Source organism: Mus musculus, chromosome 7 (genome assembly GCF_000001635.26).
Source record: "Mus musculus strain C57BL/6J chromosome 7, GRCm38.p6 C57BL/6J".
Taxonomy (NCBI): Eukaryota; Metazoa; Chordata; class Mammalia; order Rodentia; family Muridae; genus Mus; species Mus musculus.
The window spans coordinates 38,310,546-38,318,659 of record NC_000073.6 but is presented as its reverse complement, the minus strand read 5'-3'; the positions used below and the strand labels follow the sequence as shown (position 1 = coordinate 38,318,659).

Below are 8,114 nucleotides of genomic sequence, written 5' to 3'. Positions count from 1 at the left end.
GAAACTATGAGATTAAAAAAGTGCAAGTTCCATTCTCTCTCTTTGTATCTACCCCTCTTTTCTCTCTGTGTGCATGTGTTTCTTGTGTTTGTCTGTTTCCTTCTTCCTCTCCCTCCTCTTCTCCATCTATCTCTTCTCTCAATCTGCTTAATTTCAGAGTCCTGGCAATACTCATCTTGGGTTGACAGTGCTACAGAAGGACAATGTTTTTTCCCTGTGCCATCTACAACCAGGAGCATACTTTCAAGCATGATCTTGGCAATTGTGTCAAATTATTTAACAGCTGACAGAAGAGGAGTAAATCTCATTTCAGACATCATGTGGAAAATGACATTTTTACTGCAGAAATTTGTCCAGAACTAAACAACTTTCCACTGTCTGCATGGAGGGACATTTGTACAGAACTACACATGCAGCTGCATGAAGCAGCACTAGCTCAGAGTAAAAGTCCCTAAGTAAACATTCTAGAACCTCATGTGACTGCTGGAGGACAGTTAAAATGGCTCTAATATCATTTTTAATAAAAAACCAATCAACACTGTGGTATTAGTTAATACTTTGTGAGACAGATAGAGTACAAAATGTGTATAAATTCATATTAGACATATGTCAAATAACATTCTATGAACTTACCAGGGAGTGACAAAAATGGGAGGTGCAACATAGGATAAAATGAAAAAAGACACAGAATACTCTGTGTATCAACAAAATACCAGGTGCATTCCTGTGCATGAAGGTACCCTGAGATGGTAAAAAATTAATAAATTTTCTTTATTGAAAAATAAACCAAAATACCTACATTACTTTCTTTTTCCATTTAGTCCAACACCCTGTACAAACTAAGGCCTTCTTTTGTTCTCTACCTGTTCCACTGTCTCTGCCTTAGGCAGATCTCAGATCCAAGAAGGGCAGACAATGCTAGAAGCCCAAGATTCTACAGAGTTTGTTGCAAGGAGGAAGAAGCTAAAGTAACTGCCACTCTCCTTTTAAAACACCCAGACTTGGTAGATTACAATCGTGATTCTACAGAGAGAAAGCCATGGACATAAAGAATGTCCATGATTCTGACGCTGGAGGGAGATACACAGTTCCACAACAACAAGAGTTAAAGAGAAAAACCTGTTTCTGGAAAATGAAAGAAGAGTAGAGAAAATATCCAGAGGAAGCAGAATGTGGGCAGGAGAACAGCAACAAATGCTGAAAGAGGGAACACATGCAGTCAGCCTCATCATCAGTCCTTCTGTTGTTTGCTGATAAGTGCAGAACCCATGTTACATGCATCTGCCAGACATAATCAAGACTACTGTGTCGGGAAATTTACTGTGCTATCACACTCTAGTGTAAGGATGCAGGAGCAAGCTGGTCCAAGGATCAAAGGCTACAAAGCAGGGATGAAAAGGAGAGAACCGGGATCTGAGTTCAACCTAGGCCAGAATAGACAAATAAAAAACTTTAAATAAAGATTCCTGGACAAGAAACCGGAAAAGAGTCACAGTCTTGGGATTCACAATCTCCTACAAGGTGCTTTCAATGCACTCAGCCCTGCCCTTCAACATAGACACAAAGGAGCCCTTTGATCTCTTCCTTTGTTCATGGACAGATGCAGACAGCTCACAACTCAAAAACAGTTGCTCAACCTAGTTGCCTCAACCTAGGTGACCCTCTCCTTCCTGCCCAAGGCTACTGTCCCTATGATTAATGTGTGTTGATGGGATACAGTTTGTTGGAATGTGACAGATCATATGCACATTATGAATGCCAGTCCATGAATCTGGTAAGAAACACTGATATGATTTCCTAAGCTAAAAGGCAAGGCAAAAGGAACAGCCACATGAAGATTACCTCTTTCACCAGCACCTATCTCAGCATTCAGGGCTACTATTTCTCTATTATCTTGTCCACTCAATCCTGTCTTGCAGCTCAGAATCTGTCCTTCCCATTGGCTGCTGACTGATTTATGACATCATTCTCCCTCTTAGCCTACCAGCACCTAGTAGAATCCTGGGGTTTCCATGGTACTGCCTGTAAACAAATTTGGATCATTACAGGTAACCTGTGACCAGTGACCAGTGAGCTCTGTTTGATACTGGACACACTCGCTGGTTTGGTCAGCATATCAGACAAAGACTACCATTTATCTGGCTCAATTGTAAGGTGGAGTACTGTTACTCCCCTTACAGAGCCCCCCCCCCTTAATCATGTCAGGTAAGGAAAGAAACTTTCAAATATTTTTGATCACATCTCTCCTTATTTTTAGAACATGAGTAAATGTTTAGAATACTAGGGATGACATGGATATAGATATCTCACGTTGAAAGTCATACTAACTTTTGTTCTTACTAAAAATGTGACTTTAGAGACACAGTTTACTCTCAAAGGATTCTTTATTCACCTCAGAGAGATTACAGTGTTACTATGGTCTGTGCTCGGTGCTGTTGAATCTTAAAAGAGAAGGAATGTGGGAGAGACTAAGAGGGGGCTAGACTCTGCAAAGGTAGTTCTTCTAGTGAAAGAAATATTGAAGCTGTTACATGAAAGACAGATTCACAAGAACTGGGGGACAAAAAATCCAAAGTTTAAAGATGAAGGGCTAGAAAACAGAGAAATAGAAGGAGTCAAACCTGCAGAGATGATCTTAAAAGAACATAAAGATAGTTGGGGACAGAATGTTGCAGAGAATCACACATTTCAAATCAAAAGGCTCAAGGCACTGTCATTTCCCAAGCCTTGTTTAGGCAACCATATTGTTAAGATTCCTCTCGGCACAAGTTCACTGTCATATATAGAGAATATTATCCCACTCTGGTTCCCAGCTCTTACAATCTACCATATCTTGTGCAGAGTTTTCTGATTCTTGTTTGCACTGGTTGTGTTAGATACTATAGTTGAGGCTGAGAACTCTATAGTCAGTTGTTCTCTGTACAACACTAACTGACACAGGTGGGAAATCCTCACAAGGCTTCCCCTCTCCAAAAGTTACAGGCAATCAACAGGAACAGAGGAAGAGTAAATCTTGTTCAGGGATCAACCTTCTAATAGGTTACCAAATCCCAAAGTGTCATCCCTAAACACATGTACACACCATGAAATGTGACCAGTAGGTTGTATACATAAAGTCATAAACACACAGGTGTTTAAGAGTTATATAAGATGTCTTCAGTTAAGGGAGTGGGAGGTACAAAGGAGGAGGTAGCAAAGTAAATTAAGTAAATAGAATATTCATATACAAACTCCCTGACATGTAATTTTTAAAAAACAAAAATACTCACAGACTATAGAGAAGATTGGTGGTCCTGGTACTCAACTGTAATAGCACCATGTCAGATCCAGAGGCAGGTTGGTTTCTGTGATTTCAAGTCCAGCCTACTCTTAAGTAAAGAGTCCATGTCTCTCTACATAGATGTGCACAGGAAAGGGAAAAGGCAGTAACTTGAGAAGCTATCTAAGGCTCGCCTACCTCTAAACACTGCTATTGTAGGACAGAGTTTGAAGGCAATGTCACAGCAGGTATGAGAGCAAGACAAAGCAGGGCAAAGAAGGAATATTTCTACGTTGGAGCAAAGGTTGAACCAGATCAACCAGGAATCCCATGCCCACAGAGGAAGATCGGGTAGCTCATCAAAGGAGTGTCATTCTGGCGAGTGCCAAGAATCAATCTGAGCACTTGCAATTGGGATGCTGGAGGAAACTTCAGTCTTAGTCAGTCACAGCCAGTACAAACTGGATATAGCACTGTTCCCCACAGTAACCTAGAAAACATCATCCTCACCATTTTCCCACTGTCTTCTTCCTCTCTACAGAAAATTCCCAAAGTTCACCTTTCTTTGGGACAGAAAGCACTCTGCACCCTTCTCTGCCTCTATTGAGCAACTCCATACAGCCTGCAGGAACGGTGTGCAACTTTTCCAGGGTCTCCAGCCCAGGTGTGAGTTCAGCATGGCTTCTACCGTCAGCATCGAGCACTTCTCTCCAGCCGCTCATGGGTAATGCCTATCTTAACCCACATGCTGGCACAACCATGCTGACAGTGCTAACAGAGCAGGGCCAGATTTCCACCTCAGCACCCTCCTATCCAGCTGCTCTCAAGTGGGATTGCACTGGAAGCACACATAGGAGGGAAGATGCACTCCAGGAATTCAATATGACCCTCATTGACCAGGACACTACACTCACCTCCCTGGCTGTGACAAACCAGTGTGATAAAATTTTAGATCCCAATGTCATAGTTCCTTTTTATCCAGCCTGCCAGCTTTGTCCAGGTCACACCACCGCAGATGCCAAGTCAAGAATACAGCCTGGCACCTTCCTATCAGGAGGGCACCCAGGTCTATTACTATGAGCACAACAACCTGGGCCCTCTGGTAGCTGGAGAATTTGGGCAGTGTTTACAGCCCCATGGCTCTGTGTCCTACCCTGGGAGTCAGACCTCTGTGCTCCAACCAGAGATGGTGATGGTGCTAAAGGAGATTCAGCCAAGGAATATCCAAATACCACTTTTTACCTCTGCATTCTCCTATTCCACATCTGCTCAGTCCATGCCAGACAACGGTCTTCCCGGTGAGTACAGATCAAGGAGGGAAGTAGTGGGATCAGCACTCCAAAGAATTTGACCTCTACCTTTTAGTAGTGGACAGTCCACACAGAGGGAGAATGAGTCTCCTGACAGGTTAAGTACAGCTCTGGCTTTCCACCACCACCTTCAGACTCTATCAAAAGAGAGAATGAAAGGCTACAGTGAGTAGCATCCATCCTGTATTAAATGATATCCGTGGAGCACACCATAGTCACACATGTAACTAACTACACAGAATAATCAGTCCTATCCACCAATACACTGCAATAGACCCCTTCCTGACCTATTATTGACCTTGTGTCTAGAAGACACTGAGGAAATGTTTTGGTAACATGGGATTTTCCATGAGTTGAAATCCTCCAGAGCAATGTAGCTCAGAATCTGTCCTGGAGGAAGAATTCCTCCCAGATTCTCAGCACCTGTTCTGGAATTTTCTGACACTTAAAATTATAGAGATTATGGCATAGTCAAGGTACCATTTCTAATTTGGCTAAGCCTGCTCGTTTTTTATTTGTTTGTTTGTTTGTTTGTTTTGTTTTGTTTTTCTTTTGCTGTAGTACTGCAGAGGTAACCCATATCCAAGAACATAACATCATGTAGACATGTTCTCTACTACTGAGTCTCACCCAAGCCCAACAATTTTAAATTCTCATTCCATTTTCCATTCCACTTATAAGATTGTGAGACATGGGGTGGGAGAAAATCGTTGGTTGTTTAAATGCTTGCCTTGCAGGATTGCCTAGGTGGGTTTGGATACCTAAACCTACATAAAAAAACAAGATTCTGGGGTCATGTGAGTAAGGACATTATTCAAAGGGTCAGGTAAGTTTTTGGAAATTATGGACCAGACAACCTGCCTAGTAGGAAAGTTCCAGGAACATGAGAGGCACTCGTAATAAAGACAAAGGGGAAGGAAAGTGAGGAGCACATGTCCAGGTAATTTGCTAACTGACCTACTAAGGGTTTTCCTCCACAAACCACACAAACAGGAAGGAAAATAAAAATCTCTGAGAAAGCATGACATGCAATGGTCTGCAGAAACAGAGCAGTCACCATCGGTCTGCCCACAGAGGTAGCATCCAAGCTCTTCATCAAGAGCTCATAGGAATGTCCTCCCACTGTTGCAGGGGCCAAATGCTGTGGTCTATGAAATGGGTTTGGGGGTGGGGAGCATCTCATTTACCCGAGGCACTGACTTCTTCCTTCACTCTTTTCCAGTGGTTCAAATGGAGACGTCCCTGGGATTGCCACCTTCAGGCCAGACACACTATCAGCTGCAGAGTCCAGAACTCTGCAACACAAGTGTCCAGGTTTCCCAGATAAGGCCACCAGCTGTCAACGGGGACAGGGCATTAACAGCCCCCATCTACAGTCCTTCACAGTTCCTGGCCTTGCCTACAGCTCCAAGCCTGGAACAACCAGAGGACAAAACCATGCCTGAGATAAAAGAGGACACAAAAGAAAACCAAGACACACCAATCGTGACTTTGGAACACCCTGACTTGCAGCAGCCTCTGCACTGTACTGACACTGAGAGCCTCAGGCAGAAGCCTGATTCTGATAATACCCATTTGGGATGCATCTTCATGGGTCTGAAAGAGCTTGTGGGGCTAGAGAAGGAGATTGGATCCAGCTTCGACTTTAAAGACATCACTAGGTTTGGGGCAGACATTCAACTTCCCCAACTCCTAAACACCCTCACAGACATAGACAAGGATCAGTCCTGTAAAAACTGGAGAGTCACCAGTGGTCCCTCTGACCAGGAGAGGAAGAACAAACATAAATCCTTTGAGTTGCTTGAGGGGGATCCTCAGGCCAAAATCCAGCACCAGGACCTGGTGGAGGGAGAGGGGGCTGTGAGTGTTGCTGGGGCCAGTGACAGGGCTATTGACAACATGGCAAAGCACCCACAAGGCAAAGCTCCCAAAGTGCCCCCCAGCAAGAACAGAAGAGCTAGAAAACATGGGCAAGAAAGACCAAGTGGACCAGAGAAAACAGAGGAGCTTAAGCAGTCAAGGAACAGAGTCAAAGCAGAAAAGGAGCCCTCCATCCCCAAGACCAAGAGGAAGAGGAACCCACCTGAGCTCAGTCAAAACAGCTTCAAGAAGCCTCGAACCCACCTTGCAATGCACATGCTGGAGTCCGTGCAGGTCTTCCACCCACTGGGGAAAGAGTGAGAAGAAAACTGGCATCTCCTCCTTCAGAGGTCTGCGAACCTTCACCAGCAACAAAGATCCAGGTCCAGGCTCAGTTACTACAACAGTGTTAAACCTGCCATGTGAGGGCCAGGGTCCACCCAAAAGCCCAGGGAAGGTTCAGAGTGCAGAGAGCAGTGTTGGCAAAGATTGTCTATCTCCATCCCAGTATGAGCTGCCCCCAGCTGGGAAGGTCAAGTTAGTTCCTTTGCCTTTTCCAACCCTGGACAAGCCTCAATCCAGACCTGCTTCTAGAAAGCCCCTTTCCCTGGCTTTACGCAGGCCCATTACAGTTTACCCTGTGCAGCCTCACTCTCACTCAGCTCAACCTACCACTCTCAGGCCAGCCCAACCACCTCCTGTGAGCTCATCTTTAAAAGCCTCTGCCAAGCCAGCTCCTCCAATTTCCTCCAGTGCCACTGGACCTAATGTAACCAACCCCAACCAGTCTAGTGCTGTGCCCCAGTTGGCCACCTTGAGGCCTGTACCCTACAGAGCATCATCTCACACATCATTTCAGAGAGAGCTTGTTTCTGCTGCCAGGAACAAGGCACCATCACCTCCCAAACCTCAAACCCAATATCTGCTGCATGACTTCAGCCGCCAACCCATTCCATGGAAGAAAGTCGACATTCTGGGACCAGTTGTCTCTCAACCCATCACAAAAGAGCAGAGGCCAGAGAGGGAGGCCATGAAGAGGCGAGCCCAACAAGAGCGTGAGAATGCTGTCAAGAACCCCTCTACTGGGAAACTGCAGATTTTCCTTCAGAGGGAGAGGGATATGGAAATTTCTCAATATTATGGCTATGCAATGTAAGAGCTTCCCAGATCATTGCAACAAAGTGCTTTCCGACATTTACTTGAAGAGATATAGTCACTGATACAGATGTATAAAAGTAAAGAAAAAATATAAATATGTATAAAGATAAGTACATGTGCAGGAATATAGAAGACTAAGTATATAGATAGAAAAAACATACCCACATGAAATTTAATAGTTAGTAAAATTGCCATATAATGTTAAGCTGGCTAGTTTATCCTGTTTCTCTTAACTGTGATGATTTTGTTTTTATTATATTCCATACGAATACAAACTTAAGAAATAGTTATTCAACATTAAATCAATTTAGAAAATTCTACAGTTGTGCTAAAATTATTTTCCAGTTTTTCATTCACTGGACATGGTATATCTTGAATTACATACTGAATATTGAGCACACACTCCTTCCATTTTCATAAACCTCTACATTTCTCACCTCTCAACACAGCTCATATTCATTCTTATGCTACAGGGATTTTCTTCCAATTTTATGAATCATATACATGCAAGATTTCACTTATAGAAG

The 8,114-nt window shown here is 43.6% G+C and overlaps 1 pseudogene; it reads left to right on the top strand.

Annotated features, from left to right (window-relative positions):
* Nucleotides 1–2,015: 2,015 nt before the first annotated feature.
* On the top strand, nucleotides 2,016–7,693 carry Gm9220 (annotated as a pseudogene).
* The last annotated feature ends 421 nt before the right edge of the window (nucleotides 7,694–8,114 follow it).